The sequence below is a fragment of the Geotrypetes seraphini genome, chromosome 12, assembly GCF_902459505.1.
Source record: "Geotrypetes seraphini chromosome 12, aGeoSer1.1, whole genome shotgun sequence".
NCBI classification, from domain to species: domain Eukaryota; kingdom Metazoa; phylum Chordata; class Amphibia; order Gymnophiona; family Dermophiidae; genus Geotrypetes; species Geotrypetes seraphini.
The window spans coordinates 106,624,737-106,643,674 of record NC_047095.1 but is presented as its reverse complement, the minus strand read 5'-3'; positions in this window follow the sequence as shown (position 1 = coordinate 106,643,674).

Here is an 18,938-nt window from a genome sequence, read left to right as displayed (position 1 = left end):
AGTATTGTTGTGCAACTTCAGGTGTAGGGATTTCTTCCATGATTTCTGGTATCTGGTTGCACTCAATTAGAATTGGAAAATCTTCCTTGATGCTGCTATCCATTGCGTCTATTGTATAACCACTCGCTTTTCTCCCTGCCTTCCTAGTTCTACTTGAACAGGTTCTAAGATAGTAGGGGTATTGCTTTCCCTGGATGTTAAACATATCAAAGAACTCTGTCCTTGCCAGGGACTGGATGCTTTATTCATTGATGACAACATACATTTTCAATACCTTTTCTGATTGCCCTTTAGGGTATACTTTTTCCAATAACTTTCAACGAGGCCTTCTCCAACATACCTCTGTGCAATTCATGGTGATGTTTGCTTTGTCCCTTTTCCAAGCCTTGGCCTGCACTTACAGTCTTTAACCATGTTTACTCTTTCCAAAAATACTAGGGCTAAGGGCATGTGATGAAGCTACTAAGCAATAGATTTGAAACAAACGAAAGAAAATATTTCTTCACACAACATGTAATTAAATTCTGGAATTTGTTGCTGGTGAAATCTGTTAGCTTAGTGGGGTTTAAAAAAGGCTTGAATAATTTCCTAAAAGATAATTCTATAGGCCATTATTGAGATGGCTTGGGGAAATCAATTTATTCCTAGGATAAGCAACATAAAAACTGTTTTACTACTTGGGATTTAGGTTGGCCATTGTTTGGACAAGGATACTGGGCTTGTTGGAACTTTAGTCTGTCCCAGTATGTCAACTCTTATGTTAGTCAAGTATAGCATAATGAAGGTACTGTGACATCACTGATGAGGTTGGCTTTTAGGCATTGATGGAACTCTTTGGATTTTTACCAGTCAATTTTGACCTAGTTGGCCACTGTTGGGACAAGGATACGGGGCTTGGACCTTCAATCTGTCCCAGTATGACAGTTCTTATGTTCTTATTTATTGTATTTATTTATTTTCATGGTATACTGCTTATACCCATCTGCCAATATCACCTCAAGCCACTTAAAAAAAGTGAAAACCATCTTAAATAATACTTTCAAATGGGAAAAGATTGTTCTGTTTGTATTTGGTCAGAAAGTGAGTTGGAGAGATAGGGAGCTAAAAAATAGAAAACTTCACATCTAGCTGATTTGAATTGTACCTGATATGGGATGGGAAGTACAAAATGGTTAGAGGGGCATAATCAAAAAAGATGTCTAAGTCCATTTATGTCCAACTTGCAAGCCGTCCAAAGTAAAAAACAGCCTAGGACACATTTTCGAAAAATACGTCCAAAATTATTTTACTTTCGAAAATCATCTAATTATACATCCTGCCGTTCTGATCGTCCAAGTCACTAAAGCGTCCATCTTTATACCACATTTCCATCCAACTTTTTGGCCAAGTAAAAAATGCCTAGAACAAGCCCTGTTTGACGTGGGAGGGGTTTACAAAGTGATGGACTGAACACCCAGACATGGCGCCTAAATAGTGGGGTACCTTACAGGACTCTGCTGTGAACTTCACAAAAAGGATGCCATGTCTTCTCCTCACTACAGCTTCCTTATAGGTCATGGTGAGCCCCTAAACCACCTCCAGAATCCCCTAGACCCACTTATCTACCACCCTAATAGCCCTTCTGGCTGCAGGAGCCACTTTTATGCCACTAAAAAAGGGTTTTGGGGGTATATAGTGGAGTGCACATGTTTAAGTATCAATGCAGTGATTACAGGGGCTTATGGGCATGGGTCCTCTTCTCCATGAGTCCCTAACCCACCCTCAAGATGGCTTAAGCCACCTCTGTGCTGGACAACCAGGCTTTCTTATGCCAGACTGCCAGGTGATGATGGTCTGGAGGCTGAATTTTAAAAGTGTAATTAATATTTTTATGGGGGTGTGGGGGGGTTGGAGATCACTGGGGTAGTGTATGGGGGTCTGTTTTATGTGTTTGCAGTACTTATCTGGTGAGTTTAGGTGTTTTTGTGACTTAGACCATGTTTTATATGGATAAGTCATAACGTCCAAGTTCCGTCGATCGTGGGCTGTATAACTTTCGGTTATACATGCTGTACAACTAAGTCTAAGCCAGCCCACATCCTACCCAACTCCTGCCCTTGACACTTCTGCCAAAATGCCCCATTTAGCTTTGGCCATTCAGTGGCACTATGAAGGCCTAGGTCGATTAGAAATATGTCCAAAACCTGTTTTTAGTATCGGCACTTGGACATATTTGGGAAATGATTGTCCAAGTGCTGACTTAGGCCAGTTTTTGGACATTTTTCACTTTCAATTATGAATTCCATGGAATCTAATGAATGGAGGGCACAAAGCTCTATGGACCCCCCACAAACTCTCTCTGGCAGGCCTCCTACCTAATAACAACTGCTGGAATTGTGGGCAGGCTGTTTGCTCACTACTTCACATGATATAAGAACATAAGATTTGCCACTGCTTGGTCAGACCAGTGGTCCATTGTGCTCAGCAGTCCACTCATAAAGCGGCCCTTAGGGCAAAGACCAGTGCCCTATTTGAGTCTAGCCTTACTTGTGTATGTTCTGTTCCACTAGGAACATCCAACCTTGGCTTGAATCCCTGAAGGGTGCTTTCCCCTTTAACAACCTCCAGAAGAGCATTCCAGCCCTCCACCACTCTCTGGGTGAAGAAGAACTTCCTTATATTTGTACAGAATCTTTTCCCTTCTAACTTTAGTGAGTGCCCTCTCATTCTCTTCACCTTGGAGAGGGTGAACAATCTCCCTGTCTCTACTAAGTCAATTCCCTTCAATATCTTGAATGTTTCAATCATGTCCCCTCTCAGTCTTCTATTTTCAAGGGAGAAGAGGCCCAGTTTCTCTAGCCTCTCGTTGTACAGTAACTTCCCCAGTCCATTAACCATTTATGTTGCTCTTCTCTGGACCCTTTTGAGTAGTACTATGTCCTTCTTCATGTACTGTGACCAATGTTGGACGCAGTATTCCAGGTGGGGGGTGTACCAGACCTTTTCAGATCTATTTGTGATCCCCTTCTTAATCATTCCTAGCATTCTGTTTGCCCTTTTTGCTGCCACCATGCATTGCAGACAGTTTTATTGACTTGTCTACAAGTACTCCCAAGTTTCTTTCCTGGGGGCTCTCTCCGAGTATAGCACCGGACATCCTGTATCCGTGCATATGGTTTTTGTTACCGACATGCATCACCATGTTGAACCTCATTTGCCATTTTGCGGCCCATTCCTTGAGCGTAATCCTTCTGTTTCCTCACTACTCTGAATATGTAATACAATATTGAAAAGAAATTTGGGATATTATACTTATGATATTTAATATACGTACAAGCCAATATCTCTCTTTCTATAATAATATTTAAATCTCATGCTTTAGGAGTATTTCTAATGGAACATTATGAAAAATGTTTTGACATTCTTCTTTCCATAGCTCTTAAGAGCATTTTTTCTCAATGGAAGTCAACCAACCTTCTTTCCTCCAATCTCTGGTGGCAATCAGTTCTATTACCTATAAATATGAGTCAGTCCTTTGCAAAAAACATTCAGAAATACAATTTATTTTAATAAACATTTGTCACCCTTGTAGGCATACTTCTAATCACTTCCCAGTAAATCAGTTATGGTTACAGTTATTTTGTGTTTTTCTGAAAACTGTCCAAGCCAGGCTGAAAGACTTGAACAGCAGGGCCAAAAGAATTGCCAGAATAGAATCTCTCTCCCAATGTAACTGGGCTAGAGACTCTGTTCTGTGAATTAAAATAACAGACATGAGAAAAAGCCATGTAATATTCAAATAGGTTTTATTAATATTTCCCATATCTGGGGAGAGCCAATACAAGCCATCACAATTCCAGTGCTGTCCAAAGGGAGAAATCAAGGATAACCAGATTTTTGCCCTCTATGACATCATTTGTAATAATTGGAAAACAATGGCACAGTTGATCACATGACTTCCTTTCCAAGAATGCCTGATGTCAATGTTACATTTAAATCCTTAATTTAATGTTGTCCATTCTAATGTTACATTTTTAAACCCAAAAGGAAAAAACTCCAAAGGCTGCCACACTACCTATAAAAGAAACCCACAAAAAGGCAGAATAGTCAAAGGTTCAAATTCCTGAATAAACACCACGCAAACAAGGCATAAAATTCAAATAATAAAGTATTTAGTATTAAGGTGCCCTCAGTGTGAGGGGGCAGCGAAAGAAGCCAATACTCCAGCGCGTCTCAATTTCGGGTAAAGGTAATATACCTCCACCCGCACATCATCATCGGGCACCAAATGTGTGCATAACGTGTATAATAAATCAACAGTGAAAAAAATCACAAACCAAAAAGTGAATAACAGGTGTAGTCAATGAGCAACCACTCTTTGAACCCTCCCAGCCAACTCCCAATAGCAAAACAATGAAAAAGGCAATGGATTTAGCTATAAAGTAAAAAAGTTCACTCCGTTAGCTCCGCCCTCCCTCCAGCTGGCTCGATCTTATGCTAGTGATTTTTTGTGAGGAAGGGATTGTGTTCCCGAAACCAGGCTGGTTGGACCTGGTACCTGGTATCCTGTGGCGTTTCATCTATCTTTCCGCTCTCTGGATGAACTTTTTTTACTTTACAGGTAAGTCCATTGCCTTTTTCATTGTTTTGCTATTGGGAGTTGGCTGGGGGGTTCACAGAGTGGTCGCTCATTGACTACACCTGTTATTCACTTTTTGGTTTGTGATTTTTTTCACTATTGATTTATTTTACATGTTATGCACACGTTTGGTGCCCGATGATGGTGTGCGGGTGGAGGTATATTACCTTTACCCGATTTTGAGAAGCGCTGGAGTATTGGCTCCTTTCGCTGCCCCCTCACACTGAGAGCACCTTAATACTAAACACTTTATTATTTGAATTTTACGCCTTGTTTGCGTGGTGTTTATTCAGGAATTTTGTCTTGAACGACCACTCTTTGAACCTTTGACTGTTCTGCCTTTTTGTGGGTTACATTTTTAAACCCAGCAGGTGGCAGTGTTTCACTTTTTTCTCTAAATCACTTTTGACATCTGACCTTTTCAGACATCAGTCATGTCAATAAAAGGCCTGTATCCTGCATACACATCCTAATTTCTATATTTCAATTAGCTATAAGGAACAGCTTTTCCTGTTCCCTCTGAGAACCTTATCTTTAATTCCCATGGATGTATATTAAACAATGGTACATAAATTTGCCTATGTCTTAAGAGTCAAATAGTCAAACTTCTGAACTTCCTTAGCATAGCTAGAGTGCAGATCCAGCCATTTAAACATCAATCTTTTATTACAAAGTCTCAGGCTTTTTCATTTGATTTTCTCACTAGATCTCTCATCTTGGTTCCCAAATTTTAATATATAGACACTTTGTTTTAATTTATTCACAAACGCAGGCCCTCTTTTATTAAGGTGCGCTAACCAATTCATGTGCACTAATCTTTTTAGCATATGCTAAATGCTAATGCATGCATGTTAGTCTATGGACGTGTGCTAATCGATTAGCGCACCTTAGTAAAAGAGAGAGGGGGGGTCAGTTTTCATATCATCTGTAAATTCCAGGAAATCTTCAACAATACTCAATAAAATTTCATGGAAATGTACTATATAGTTCTGTAGAGTTTGAAGATGTTTAATTTGATATTATGGTAAAGTAAATAATTGGTAATATGCAACAGGTTTCTAACCAACAACTTAAAAGTTGTAACTTTGTTGAGAGAAAAGGTCTCAGAAATCCTGCTACGTTCAATGAATGAACAACAAGATATAATGCAGGTAGGATTCTCGTTCATCGACCAAAACCTCTCACTCATTAATTTAAAGTATTTAAACTTATGTTGTTGTGTATTGTATTCTTAACTCAATAAATAAGAATGAGTAAAAAAGTGCACTTATCTTAAAATTTTTTTAGAAAAGTGCCTTAGTGCAAAAGTGCTTTAAGCAGTGCAGTGTTCGCCTGAAGGGGCCCATTTCCACAATGATTAATGGCTTCTTCGGGGGTCTTTTATGAAAACTGCAATAAACATACAAAACTCCCATGAAGTTAAATCAACTCTTAAATTGTAAAAATATTTTAAACAATGTAGTACTCACTGTTAGCAGCTAAAGCATGAATTTTCACAAAATGGTGCCGGTAAGTTCAAGACGCCTGCACATGCGCATTCAATGTCAAACCAGCTGGGTAAACAATCTATCCCTTTTAAGTTGTTGGTTAGAAACCTGTTGCATATTACTGAATGTACATTCATTGAGGTTTCATATAGTCTTCATCATTATAGAGTAAATAATTGGTCATTAAAAAGCCAATTATCAACACTCATTTGTTAATCAATTAAGATGCGCATGCTAATTTTAGTGGGGGATTTTTAATAGAATTAGGGGAAATAGATAAAATTCAGTTCTTAGTGTACCAACACATGGAGTGTAAACCTGAGTGGAACACGGATGAAGCATGGACAGTCCCACAATTACATGTGTAACTTTATATAATACTGCAAGTTATTTGCTAAGGTGACACATTTAGGCACTCACATTTACTTCTAGGCACACCTAAATCTTGGCATGCAAATATCAACAATGCTGGAATTCTAGAGCAGAATCTGGGTATCTAAATGCTATTATAAAACTAGCACTTACCACCCTCCATCTTGGAATCCTATATAGAATAACCTCATTTATGAACACTGTAGTTAGGAGGAAGGCTGTATGTAGGTCTAAAAAAGTTTTGTGTGATTTCATGACATTTCAAAAAAATGACATATATATAAAACTATATGTTTTTCATTGTATTGTTTTGAATAATCAATAAAACAATTGAAAATGTACGTGCCAATGAAAAAATTTGGGAGGTATATATGTGTGTTGCCTTTTAAAATACAAAATACACATATACATTGGACCTTCCAAACCATACACAGAAAAATGCCTCCTTTAATTTTTCCATGCAGTTGCAAATATGTTTATATAAGGAACATACTTTCCTTGTGCTCAGAGACTGAATGGGGAACCATTCATATAACTAATTTCTAGAATCGGGAACCTAGGCTGGGATCAACAAACACCTGGGAGAAGTAGGTACGTATTTCACACAGATTGCACTCTCTACTTAGTTGATAATTCAGTCCACTCAAGTAGTTGTGTTCTGAAACAGTTTATTTAAGAACTTAAGAATAGCCTTACTGGGTCAGACCAATGGCCCAGTAGTCCATTCTCATGGTGGCCAATCCAGGTCACTAGTACCTGACCAAAACCCAAGGAGTAGCAATATTACATCCAGGGCAAGCAGAAGCTTCCCCCATGTCTTTCTCAATAACAGACTATGGACTTTTCCTCCAGGAACTTGTCCAAACCTTTCTTAAAAACAGCTACCATAGTCAATCATCCTACGTATATACACATATAATACTAGTATTGTGTATGTTCATACTAAATCCTACTTATTTACATACATAAGACCTGTATTGTGTTATATGTTGTGTCCCTAATGGGGATTAGCTAGCTATCTCCTCTGTTGCTTTTTTTAGTTAAAGTAGTCTGCGAAGAGAATAGTTTTTAACCCTTTCTTGAACTTTCCAGTGTCCTTTTCTAGTTTTATTTCCTTCAGAAGTGAGTTCCACAACCTTGATTTTTTTTTTAACTTAGTGGCACTAGCTACAAAGTGTGCCAGTCCAAAGTGTGGCTTTTTGGTTAACAAAAAGCACAATAACAGCAGAGGGAGTCAGTTTGTCAGAGGCAATTAGCAAGCAATATCTAGAAATTCTCTTTAATTGTCTTGTATTTTTCTTCCCAGTTAAAATGTATCCATAGCTTCTCTTTACCCTCCTCTATAACATGGTAAAAAGAACCATAACATTGCTTCAAAGAAAGTTCAGTAATGTTTGATGCTAAATGTGTTGGAAGACTCAGGGATTCTTTTAAGGTACTTGATCCAGATGGATTGCTCCTCTGAAAACTTGCTTCTCTGACCAGTTAAGGACATAAGGATTGCCAAACTGGGATAGACCAAAGGTCCATCAAGCCCAGTATCCTGTTTTCAACAGTGGCCAACCCGGGTATAAAACACATAGCTAGATCCCAAGTAGCAAAACAGATTCTATGCTGCTTATCCTATGAATAAGCAGTGGATTTCCCCAAGCCATCTCAATAATGGCCTATGGACTTCTCCTTTAAGAAATTATTCAAATCTTTTTTAAACCCAGCTAAACTAATTGATTTTTACCACATTCTTATTACATCAGCCCCAGTAGCTGTTCCAGGAGCCCCTGACCATCCTGCTAGAAATGTACAACTCTGCCTAGCTTGTTCTTTTAAGCTTCCTTAGCTGGTCTCATGATTTTTATGGTGATATTGGTCATGTCATGTCCAGATAAGTGGAACCAGTATTTCAGCCTGGAGAAAACCACAGCCTGATGGCTAAAATGTTGGTTCCACTTACCTGGACATAGTATGACCTGAACGACCAGAATGATTATGACCATGATGAAAGGGTAGTTGGAAAGGCTCCTCAAAACTATAAGAACAGCAGTAGGATGGGCTTAGGGCAGCTCTTAACAGCTTGCCAAAATGGAGGAAGCTACACCCCTAATCCTGGCATGGGGTAAAGAGAAAAAGGCTTGTGGTAGACCATTAATTTCATGGTGGTGGGCATAAGGGCTAGCGTCTTCCTATCCTTAAGAAGCAGAAGGCAGATTGAGTGTATTGTGGCTCTAGGGATAATGGACTCTTTGACAACATCTGGAGCAGGGGGACCAATCTCCTTCTTGATCTGGCCACTGTCCCTCCAGTACCTTGTCTGTGATCCAGCATCTCTCCCTCCAGTGTTTAGGGGTGAAGCCTCACCACACACCCCAAAATCTCCTCCCTGACCATGATTCAATCTAGCACCTCTCCCTCCAGAATTGGGGACAATTCAGCATGGCTAAGATGAAAAGACCTTTGATAAACTGGCTACAATGAATTGTCCCATTGTGGTGTTGGAGTAAGTACAGAATCCCCCCAAAATGCCCCCTTTAACTTTTGCATGGAGTTGCAAATATGAGGGGGTACTGAAAAGTTCTCAGCTTGCAATACACAGATATATTTACCTTTTTTGGATCTGATGTGAATTTGTGCATAGGCATTTGTGCATTTAAGGTTTTGTGAGCATTTGTGTAGGGGATTACATTACATTACAATAGTGATTTTTATTCCACCATTACCTTGCGGTTCAAGGTGGATTACAGAAGAGGATTTCTGGACATGTCCAGAAGTGTTACAGAGTAGAGCAGGTTTCTTCAGAGGATTGAAATGTTTCATACGGTGTTAGTCTTCATGGATTTCTTGAATAGAAGGGATTTTATTTCTGTTCTGAAAGTTTTGTAATCTGGGGTCATGATTAGTAGATTGGAGAGTTGGTGGTCTAGTTTTGCTGTCTGTGTGGCTAGAAGGTTATCATACAGTTTTTTTTTCCATTTGATGTCTCAGGTTGGAGGGTATGTGAATGGTGTCTGGGTTCTCCTGTGTCTGGTTGTGGTAGTTTGGATTAGGCGGTTGTTCAAGTAGGCTGGGCTGCTACCATTTATGGATTTAAATAATAGACAGTAGAATTTAAATAGTATTCTTGCTTGAATTGGGAGCCAGTGTGAGTTGAGGTATGCCTCGGTGATGGGGTTATGTTTTCTTAGTGAATAGATTAGTCTAAGGGCTATGTTTTGTACTGTTTGTAGTTGTTTTATCATTGTTGTGGGGCAGGAGAGATATAGGATGTTGCAGTAGTCAAGGAGACCTAGGACTAGGGACTGGACCATGAGCTGGAATTGTTTTCTGACAAAGAATTTTCAAACTTGCCTTAGGTTTCTTATGACCACAAAAGATTTCTATATTGTTTTGTTGATCTGTGGTTGCATGGTGCAGCACCTGTCTCTCATTACTAGAAGTTTTAGAGTAGGTTGAATGGGATATGTGATTTAGTTTATTACTAGGTTTGTTATAAGAACATAAGAACATAAGCAGTGCCTCCGCCGGGTCAGACCATAGGTCCATCCTGCCAGGCAGTCCGCTCCCGCGGCGGCCCGAACAGGTCACGGCCTGTCTGAGTCACCAGAAGGGGCCCCCTTGCCACCTTGGTTTCCCATTGAGTTCTATCTTCCCATCGAAGTCCTAACCCTCCGGTCTTGCACATGCACGACCAGAGCAGGCCGCGACCCCTGGTTAGCTTTCTATACCTGTGTTACATCTCAGCACCTCTCTCAGTATCCCACGATCCCCCTATCCCTCAGGAATCCGTCCAATCCCTGTTTGAATCCTTGTACCGTACTCTGCCTGATCACTTCCTCCGGTAGCGCATTCCAAGTATCCACGACCCTTTGGGTGAAAAAAAACTTCCTTGCATTTGTTCTGAACCTATCTCCCTTCAGTTTCTCCGAATGCCCCCTCGTGCCTGTTGACCCCTTCAGCCTGAAGAATCTGTCCCTATCCACCCTCTCTATGCCCCTCATGATCTTGAAGGTCTCTATCATATCTCCCCTGAGCCTCCTTTTTTCCAGAGAGAAGAGCCCCAGCCTATCCAACCTCTCGGCGTACGGGCAGTGTTCCAGCCCTCTTACCAGCTTCGTTGCTCTCCTTTGGACTCTCTCAAGTACCGCCATGTCCTTCTTGAGGTACGGCGACCAATATTGAACACAGTATTCCAGATGTGGACGCACCATCGCTCGATACAATGGCATGATGACTTCCCGCGTCCTGGTTGTTATGCCCCTCTTTATGATGCCCAGCATTCTGTTGGCTTTTTTCGAGGCTGCTGCGCACTGTGCAGGTGGCTTCAGTGATGCATCCACCAGCACACCCAAGTCTCTCTCAAGACTGCTGTCTCCCAACATTGCCCCCCCCAATTTGTAGTTGAACAACGGGTTCTTTTTCCCTATATGCATGACCTTGCATTTTTCCACGTTAAAGCTCATTTGCCATTTGTTTGCCCAGTCTTCCAGCTTGTCCAGGTCCCTTTGCAGGTCCTCACACTCCTCCCTGGACCTAACTCTGCCGCACAGTTTGGTATCGTCTGCAAATTTTATAACCTCGCACTTTGCCTCCTTTTCCAGGTCATTGATAAATATGTTGAAGAGTAACGGCCCCAGCACCGATCCCTGTGGCACACCGCTCGTGACTCCCCACCAGTCAGAGTATTGTCCCTTTACTCCGACCCTCTGCAGTCTACCCGACAACCAGTGCTCGATCCATCTGTGCACATCCCCTCCCACCCCGTGGTTCCACAGCTTCCTAAGCAGCCTTTCATGTGGCACCTTGTCGAAAGCCTTTTGAAAATCAAGGTAAATGATGTCTATAGGTTCCCCATTGTCCACCCGACTGCTTATTCCCTCAAAGAAGTACAGAAGGTTCGTTAAGCATGACCTTCCCTTACAGAATCCATGCTGGCTTGTTCTCAGTAGGCCATGTCTCTCGATGTGCTCGTAAATACCGTCCTTGATCATAGCTTCCACCATCTTCCCTATAATTGAAGTCAGGCTTACCGGCCTGTAGTTCCCGGGGTCACCCCTCGATCCCTTCTTGAAGATAGGTGTGACATTCGCCAATTTCCAGTCCTCTGGTACCTCTCCAGTTTTCAAGGATAGGTTGCAAACATGCTGGATTGTGCCCGCTATTTCTTGTCTTAGTTCTTTCAGAACCCTTGGGTGGATCCCGTCCGGGCCCGGCGATTTGCCGCATTTTAACCTGTCTATCTGCTTGAGGACATCCTCCTTACTTACCTCTATGTGTTCTAATTTTTCAGCCTGTTCCCAACTCATGAGCTCCTCTGAGTCCGGTATATTAGATGTTTCTTCTCTCGTGAAAACCGACGAGAAGAACGTGTTCAACCTCTCAGCTACCTCTTTATCCTCCTTAATCACTCCCTTCCTATCCCCATCGTCCAACGGCCCTACCTCCTCTCTCGCTGGTCGCTTCCCCTTTACGTAACTGAAGAATGCCTTGAAGTTTTTCGCCTCTCTGGCCAGCCCCTCTTCGTATTTCCCTTTTGCTTTTCTAACCTCTCGGTGGCATTCCTTTTGGCATTTCCTGTGCGCCTGGTGATTTTCCTCCGTTGGGTCCTTTTTCCATCTCCGGAAGGACACTTTTTTGTCATTTATTGCCCTCTTTACTTCTGTTGAGATCCAAACCGGGTCCTTTGACCGCTTGTTCTTGCCGCCTTTCCTGAAACTTGGGACGTACATTCTTTGTGCTTCCTGCAGGGTGTCCCTGAATAGGGTCCAGGCGCTTCCTACAGTCTCCATCCTAAGGATGTTTTTGAGCTTCCTCCCCACCATTTCCCTCATAGCAACATAGTTCCCTTTCCTGAAGTTGAGCGCAGTTGTTGCGGTCCTCCTTACTGTGGGTGTCCCCCTTTCTAATGTGAATCGGATCGCGTTGTGGTCACTGTTGCCTAGTGGTCCTCCCACTTCTACCCCTCTTGCAGGCCCCCCTAATCCGTTTAGGATGAGGTCAAGAGTAGCACTCCCTCGCGTCGGTTCCCTGACTAGTTGCTCCATGAAGCAGTCCCTCACAGCTTCTACAAATCCTGTTTCCCTAGTGCAGTTGGAGTGACCCGTACTCCAGTCAATCCCCGGGTAGTTGAAGTCCCCCATCACTGTTACACTTCCAGTCCTGCATTCTTGTCTCAGTTCAGCTTCCAAGTCGTGTCCGATTTCCTCCGGCGTACCAGGTGGGCGATAGTACAGCCCCAGTTTTATGCCTGCACACTTGTTTCCCGGCAATTTGACCCATAGCGATTCCAGCCCTTCTGCCTTCTTTGCCATATCCATCCCGACCGAGTAGATCAGTCCTTTATATATAGTGCTATGCCTCCCCCCTTCTTGTGGGTCCTGTCCCTCCTGTATAGCTTGTACCCCGGCAGCGCCACATCCCATTGATTCTCCTCTGTCCACCATGTTTCTGTAATTCCAATTATATCCAGGTCCTCCCCCTTGGCTACGACCTCTAGTTCACCCATCTTGGCCATGAGGCTTCTTGCATTTGCGTATAAGCACCGCAGGTCCCGTCGTTTTTCCTCCACCTCCGTATTTACCTGGGCCGCCTCCCCTTGAATTTCGGGCAGTTCTCCTGTTCCCTGTGCTTCTGCTTTGCCCTCAGCCTTTATCCTTGTAGCTTTCGGTTTCCCCACATTTCCGCCACCCCACTCCCCCGCTTTTCCTCTGGGTTTTCTAGCCCTACCGGCCCCCTCCTGGGCTATCATCCCTTGAGCCTCTGTTTGATCCCCCTCGCCTTGTGGCACCCCTATATTGCCCTCAGTTTTCGCCCTCGTGCCACCCAGTCCCCCTGTGTCTCCATGCCCCTTAGTCTCCTCCCAGCAAGCTCCCTTTACCTGGTGTTTCCCTCGCTGTCTGATCATAAGATTCACCGGTCTCTCTACTTCCTCCTTGCAGTCAGCCCGTTCAGCATCTGTTCTGGATACTGTTGTCCGAAGCGTTAACATCAGGTCAGCTGTCGGCTTTCCCCCTCTCCTCAGTTTAAAGCCCTCTCGATCTCCTTCCTCACATTGGCTGCCAGTAGTCTAGTTCCCGCTGTGCTCAGGTGCAGGCCATCTCGCCGGAGCACAGCGGGAACTATGGTTGGGGTTTTATTTTTTTTGAGAAGTTTGAATTTTGTTTTGTCTGAGTTCAGTTTTAGTTTGTGGTCTTTCATCTATGCTGCCACTATTTCTAGAGTTCTGTGTAATGTGTCTGTCATGGTGGGTGTTGGCTGATCAAAAGGAAGGAGAATGGTGATGTCGTCTACATAGCTATAGGAGGTTAAGCCTATTTTGTCTAGGCAGGTGCCGAGGGATGCATTGTAGATATTGAAGAGTGTTGGGGATAATGGCGATCCTTGGGGTACGCTACAGGGGTTGGACCATGGTTCTGATTTTTCTTTGCTAGTTTTTACTCTGTAGGTCCTGGATTGTAGGAATTCTTGAAACCATGTGTGTACTTTGCCTATGATTCCTATTGTATCTGGTATTTGTAGCAAGATGTCGTGGTCTAGCAGGTCAAATGATGCGGTGAGATCTAGTTGAATAATCAGCATTTTTTACCTGTGCTGAGGTGTTGTCTAGCTGTGTCCAGAAGGGAGCCTAGTAGTGTCTCAGGGCTGAAGTTGGTTCTGAATCCAGACTGTGTAGGATAGAGCAAATTGTGGTTTTCTAGGTAGTTGGTGAGGAGTTTAGCTATGAGGCCTTCCATTAGCTTGACATATAGTGGAATTGAGACTATGGGTCTTAGTTGGATGGTTCATCTATTGCTCCTTTTGGGTCTTTTAAGATTGGGGTGACAATGATTTCCGAGAGGTCTTGTGGGTAAAGGCCATCTGTGAGCATGGTTTGTATCCATTGCATGAGGAAAGTGCAGAATTTTAGGCTGGAGGTTTTTAATAGGTATGGAGGGCATTGGTTGAGATCACAAGCTGAGTGGCTGTATTTTTTATAACGTTTGTTAAAGTCAGACCATTGTATTGTGGAGAAGTGGGACCAGGTTTTGTCTGCTGCAGCTGATTCTTTTTCTGGGGGGGCATTGTGATCTCTTCTAAGTGGGTTGGGGTTCCTGCAAAGTTTGTCCTGCAGTTGTAATTTTGTTTTTAAAGTATTCAGCTAAAAGGGCGGCTGAAGGAGGAGGGTTGCCATTTTTGGCTAGGTAGGGTTTGGTGTCTGTGAGTTCTTTTAGTAATTGGAATAGTTTTTTTGTGTCTTGGGCTTCTATGCCTATTTGGTTTGTGTAGTATGTCTTTCTTTTTTCTTTTAGTATTAGTTTGTATTGTTGGTTTAGTTTTTTCCATGCTGCTCTTGTGTGTTCTTGGTTACTTTTTCTCCATTTTCTTTCTAGTCATCTGCATTGTCTTTTGAGTAGGAGTAGTTCATTGTCGAACCATTTGTCTGATTGTTTTGTTGATTCTGTTTTTGTTTGTATTAGGGCTAGCTCATCTAGGGTAGTTGTACTTATATTGCACCATTGTGAGATGAAGTCTTTGGGATCACATTCTTGGATTATAGTGTCTGTTTTATTCCAGAATTTGGAGGGGTCAATATATATATGTGATTTGTAGGTTAAGCTTTGGAATTTTGGTTTGGTTTTGCCTTTAGCCCAGTTCATATTGAAGGTGTATGTGTAATGTCATGAACAGATGGATCTGGACCATTTTCCATTTGAGGTTTGAATCTCTGGTAGAATGGGCTGTTGGGTCATGAAGGCTGCACTGTCTAGTTGGTGACTTTTCTTGGGTGTGGTTTGTGGGTCTAAGATCTTACAGGTTAAGGCTTTGAGGTAAGATAGTAGGTTTTCTACTTGCTAAGAGGTATGGTCTTCGAGATGGAGGTTTAGATATCCTAGGATTAGGTTGTAAGTTGTCGTTAGTGAGTTTCGATATATAAAATCTTCAAATTCTGGTCTTGCTGTGTTCCAATTCCCTGATGTTATGTAGCAGAGCATGCAGGTTATGGATCCTTTTAGTGTAGTGCATGATAGTTGGCAGGCTAGTAGATCCATGTATGGGGTGGATGTTTTATCTAGTATGTTTAAGTTTAGGGAGTTTATGATAAGATGGCTAGAACTCCTCCTCTTTTTTTCCCCTGCAAACCACTGTTATCTTGTATCCCTTCAGGCAAACTTCCATTATTCTGGGGTCTCAGTTTGAGGTTATCCAGGTTTCAGTGAGGAAGAGGCAGTCTAGATTTTTGGTTTTTATCCAGTCTTTTATGTGTTCTGGCTTTGGGCCTAGAGCTCTGATGTTTATGTAGGCACATGTTAGTGTGGTGTATTCTGTTTGCACACTATTTGTTGCTTTTGGGTAGACAAGTGCTCTTGGTTGGGGGTGTGGTTTAGTCCTTTAAGGGTTTGTTGGTCTTCTCCTCCATGTTGGTGTGATGATGTGGTGTATGCAGGAGTTTATGTTTCTGTCTGTAATGGTTCTCCAGGCTGGGTGGTGAATTCTATTTGTAGTTGAAATAATTGGTATTGGGGAGATGTTGTTTGCTGCAGCCTTCCAGTTGGTTAGAAGCAAGATGATCAGTAGGATAGTTTGTGTTTGTGATATAGCTTTCATTGTGAAAGGTAGGAGGTAGGGGTTGGTGGGAGTAAGATTGTTGGTGATTTCCTGGGGGTTAGATAGTTGATCTTTTTCTAGGTGTTTGTTGGTAGCAAGTGAATGGAACATGTGCCTTAGACGGTGCACCAAATGGCTGCATGCCGTTAGTTGCTGAGTTTTTTAACTGGCTCAGTGGCTGGAGCATCGGTGAGGAGCAAAGTGCTCCTCCATAGGGACTAGTTCTGTACCAGTTCTGTTATTTATGTTTGTCCAAATTTTGTCCATGTACAGTACTGTTCCTCCGATTTTAGATTTGTAATACACTTTGAAATTATGACAATGTGTGTACATCAAATTTTACATAAAACTTGAAACTATTGTGTTTATAAATAGGCTTAATACATAGAAACATGATGGCAATAAAGGCCAAATGGCCCATCTAGTCTGCACATTCACAGTAACTATTATATCTTTCTCTCTCAGAGATCTCACATTCCTATCCCAAGCTCTCTTGAATTCAGATCTCTACCACCTCTTCTGGGAGACTGTTTGATGCATCTAACACTCATTCTATAAAAAAAGTATTTCCTTAGTTTACTCCTGAGCTTATCACCTCTTAACTTCATCCTATGCCCTCTCATTCCAGAGCTTCCTTTCAAATGCCTTTCCTCCAAAGTATGCATATTGGAATATTTAAGTCTTTCCCCATACGCCTTGTGATGAAGACCATACACCATTTTAATAGACTTCTTCAGGACCGACTCCATCATTTTTATATATTTTTGAAGATCCGGTCTCAAGAATTGTACACAATATTCTAAATGAGAAGCACAAACATCATCAACGCAGGTGCCATAAGACGGTAAAAGGGGCCAAAAGAGACTACAAGAAAAAATAGCCAAGGAGGTGAAAAACTTCAAACCGTTCTTTTGATACATTAAGGGGAAACGACCCGCGAAGCGGTGGGTCCATTGGCTGACCGTGGAATAAAGGGAGTGCTAAAGGAAGATAAAGAAATCGCCGACAAACTGAACACATTTTTTGCATCTGTATTTATCAAAGAGGATACACGCAATATACCGGAACCCACCAGGCTCTATGCTGCAAAATGAAGACGGGAAACTGACAGGGCTGACGGTCAGTCTAGAAGAAGTATACAGACATATTGATAGGCTAAAGAGCGATAAATCCCAGGGACCACATGGCATCCATCAGAGGGTCATCAAGGAACTGAAAGGGAATATAGCTGAACTGCTTCAACTAGTAGCCAACCTGTCAATCAAATTGGGAAAGATTCCAGAAGCCTGGAAGGTGGCGAATGTTACACCAATCTTCAAAAAGGGTTCAAGGGGAGATCCAGGAAACTACAGACCGGTGAGTCTAACCTTGGTATTGGGAAAGATGGTAGAGGTGCTGATAAAGGACCACATCATTGATCACCTTGATGAGCACGGTCTGATGAGGACCAGCCAGCACGGTTTCAGCAAAGGCAAATCTTGTCTGATGAACTTGCTGCACTTTTTTGAGGGAGTGAACAGGAAGATAGGCAAGGAGAACCTGGTCGAAATTGTATATCTGGATTTTCAGAAGACGTTTGACAAGGTTCTGCATGAATGACTACTTTGGAAAATTGTGAGTCATGGAATTGAGGGTGAAATACTCACGTGGATCAAAAACTGGCTGAAGCATAGGAAACAGAGAGTGTAGTAAATGGACAATACTCAGACTGGAAGGGCTCGGTGCTTAGATCCGTGCTCTTCAACATCTTTATAAACATTCTGGACATTGGTGCGACGAGTGAGGTGATTAAATTTGTGGACGATACGAAGTTATTCAGAGTAGTGAAGACAAGATCTGCAACGTGACATAATCAAGCTTGAGAAATGGGCATCAACATGGCAAATGAGGTTCAACATGGATAAGTGTAAAGTGATGAATGTCGGTAACAAAAATCTCATGCACGAATACAGGATATCCAGGGCGATACTTGGAGAGACCTCCCAGGAAAGAGACTTGGGAGTTCTGATCGACAAGTTGATGAAGCCGTCTGCACAATGTGCGGTGGCAGCAAAAAGGGCGAACAGAATGCTAGGAATGATTAAGAAGGGGATAATGAACAGATCGGAAAGGGTTATCATGCCACTGTTCCGGGCCATGGTACGCCCTCACCTGGAATACTGTGTCCAGTACTGGTCGCTGTACATGAAGAAGGACATGGTATTACTCGAAAGGGTCCAGAGAAGAGCGACTAAAATGGTTAAGGGGCTGGAGGAGTTGCCATACAGTGAGAGATTGGAGAAACTGGGTCTCTTCTCCCTTGAAAAGAGGAGACTGAGAGAGGACTTGATCGAAATGTACAAAATACTGAAGGGAATAGACTTAGTAGAGAAAGACAGACTGTTCACCCTCTCCAAGGTAGGGAGAATGAGAGGGCACTCTCTAAAGTTGAAAGGGGATAGATTCCATACAAACGTAAGGAAATTCTTCTTCACCCAGAGAGTGGTGGAAAGCTGGAACTCTCTTCCAGAGTCTGTTATAGGGGAAAACACCCTCCAGGGTTTCAAGACAAAGTTGGACAAGTTCCTGTTAAACTGGAACGTACACATGTGAGGCTGGACTCATTTAGAGCACTGGTCTTTGACCTGAGGGCTGCCGTGTAAGCGGACTACTGGGCAGGATGGACCACTGGTCTGACCCAGCAGCAGCATTTCTTATGTTCTTATACAGGGGGATCAATACCTCATTTTTCCTACTGGCCATGCCTCTTCCTATGCACCCTAGCATCCTTCTAGCTTTCACCGTCAACTTTTCAACCTGTTTGGCCACCTTAAGTGTAGCTGCTTTGTAATTAAATTCCTTCCCACATATGCAATGTCCTTGATAAGTGTCATCACACTGATCCC